We start from the raw sequence: 2,757 nt of genomic DNA, 5'->3' as shown, positions 1-2,757 counted from the left end.
TCATATCCAACAAACCTTCTCCTAGGCTGTGATTGAAGTCAGTGGCATGATCCAGAGCAATAATTCTTGTACCTAGAGCCAAGTCTGTACATTAGTAGCTACTGGCTTAGGCCAGCCCTTAGGACAAAATGATCAGAATGAGCAGACTACTCAAGGAGTTGGCACTGTGGGGCAGTCCTGTAATCCCAGCACTCAGGAAGCTGATACAGGAGGATCACCAAGTTCAAGGTCAGCCTGGGTAGCATTGTCATGTATTGTCACAAGATCAAAGAAAAGAACAAAAGCCATTCATTTAACTTGGTCACTCTACTTAGCCACAGTGAAGTGCATGTGGAACTATGACTCTAATGTCTCTATCCTCTGAAGTTGAAGTCACCTGTGTCTATGCAGGTAAAGTGAGCTGAGTGCTCACCACTGACATTGTTAGTTTTTGTCAAATACTGTCTAGAGTCAAAATACAGACCTTGGGATGAAGATTGCAGATCTATGAATTAGTTAATATGTTATAACATTTTCCTTATAAGCATAGGTTGATACATGTAAGGTCAGGTGACATATCAGATATTTATATCAATATAACTATTTTTGGGTAACATCTTGCATAAAAATTCTTAACTCTAATGATATATTTAGTCAGACCTACAATTCTCATTTGTGGGAATGTGAAACAGGAGGATTGCTATAAGAGTTCAAGCATATAGCTGAGTATATACTAAGCTCAAGACCAGCTTGGGGCATAAAGTGAAGCTTTCCCCACAAGGAACAAAGACATGAAAGTAAAAAGACCAGCAAAGACAGAAACACTGTTGTATTTTGCTAGCTTTTCATATTGGCTGATTTTTCAAGTTCTTGTTTTTTATTTTTTATTCACAGTCTTTGTTTCACTACACTTACAACTTCAGAAACATCTGACCTATTATCATACCAGAGTTTAGAGTACAGAAAGATCTAGAAGGAAAAATGAAAGAGAAAAGGATTGGGCAGCTGAGTTCCATGGTCTGTGATGTGGGGGAGTGTCTGAGAAAAGAAGTAGAGTGGGGTGCTGCAGCTGATGCCCAGGAGCACCCAGTAATCCACTCCTTTTTTCCTAGGTGCTCTCTGCTGCCCCTCTTCCTCTGCAGTCCTCATCTCCAGCTATAACTGGGTGACTCTTCAACATATTCCTGTGTCTTCTCCAGCAAAGGAAACATATTTCTGATGACATCTCAGAAATCTGTGCTGTTGACTTCAGACCAGACTGGTGGGAACCCAGGAGACTGGTGGCTGTCAGAGCCTCATGCACCAGGGCATCAGAGTGCACTAGACTGTTGCCTTAGGGACTTTCTCTTGCTCTGTTCCTTTTTCTTTCGCACTCTTACATGATAGCATTGTGGAGATCAAGCTGGGCTTGGCTCTAAATTACTCCTCAGTATACAAAACAGGACTTGCACTGGGTGACTCTGTTTTACAGTCAGCAGTTGGCTCCCTTCTGAGTGTAATGCAGATGTTGGGTGACATGACACCTCATTTTCTACACAGACACACATCAGCCCAAGAGCATCCACGATGGAAAGGCTGATAATTAATCCCCAAAGTAAAAATATGTCACCTGTATACTTATCAAGATAGGTTGGTAGCAGTGAGCACATGTGCATATCAAAACCATATCAGAGAACCAGCTCTGAGGATTTATCTCACACTCATCTGGACCTCTGAAGTGGCCATGTAACCCTGCTATGGTCATGGTCCCCACAAACTTGCCATCTGACTGTTTGTGTGTCAAGAAACCTGCAGGCAGAGAACTCCTGGACATTTTAAGGCTTCAGCTCCATCCACACAGCTAATGCCTCCTACTTGAATCACTGTCTGACAGCTCATCTGCTACTCCATGCTAATGTGGGTCTGCCTCTCACCTGCTGGATCCTGGGGTCCTGCTCCTCACCTCCGCAGTTCACTCAGTCCTGAGGCCTGGTGCAGCCCTGCAGCCCTGCAGCCCTCCACTAGCTCCCTTGACAGCTCCTCTAACCACCTGCATTGAGTCTGTCTGTGTGACTAGAGTCCCTCTGTCTCTGTCTCCAGTCTGGTCTCTTTGAACTCTAATGGCAACTTGTTCACTCTTTTGCAGCCATTCTGTGATCTAAATACATATGAGAACTTTGTGGTGTACAATGTGTGATCTGCGAGTTTGTTTTAGTAATTAAGACTGAAGTAAGAGAGCTAGGGGTTGTCCAGTTGTCAATGGTAATTAGGACTACTTGACAAATAGAGCCAGTGAATTGGATGGAGGTGGTAAATTAAGACATATATGTGAGCACCTGTTTTTCTGGCATAGCTCACTCACTCATAATATTATAACCATCATTTGAGTAAACAGTCCATTGTCAACAATATTGGAAATACACAATTTTTTCAAATAAAGGAAAGGCCTAGTAGTATAAAATTCAGCATCACTACCAAATCCTGGTCAACATTGACTAAACTTGCTCCACTGACTCAATGCCTGCCTCACACCACTGTGCAACCTCAGCCTGTTCAGGGTGTGATCTGAGGAAGGTGGTAGGAACAGGGGAGCCTTGCATCCAGCCACCTTCATCTTCTGGCAAGGGTATTTTTCTGTGAAATGAACCAAAGCTGGAACTCTGGGCTCTCCACATCCTCTCTGAAGCTATTATATCCTTTTAGAGCTATCCCACTGTCCTGTACACTGGGGCATGGCCAACCTGGAGGTGAAGGTGAAAATCCTGGCTGTCAGCCCAGCCCTTGATCCTCAATGCTTTA

This window comes from Mastomys coucha, unplaced genomic scaffold, assembly GCF_008632895.1.
Source record: "Mastomys coucha isolate ucsf_1 unplaced genomic scaffold, UCSF_Mcou_1 pScaffold2, whole genome shotgun sequence".
In the NCBI taxonomy this organism is placed as follows: Eukaryota; Metazoa; Chordata; class Mammalia; order Rodentia; family Muridae; genus Mastomys; species Mastomys coucha.
This window is presented reverse-complemented; position numbering follows the sequence as displayed.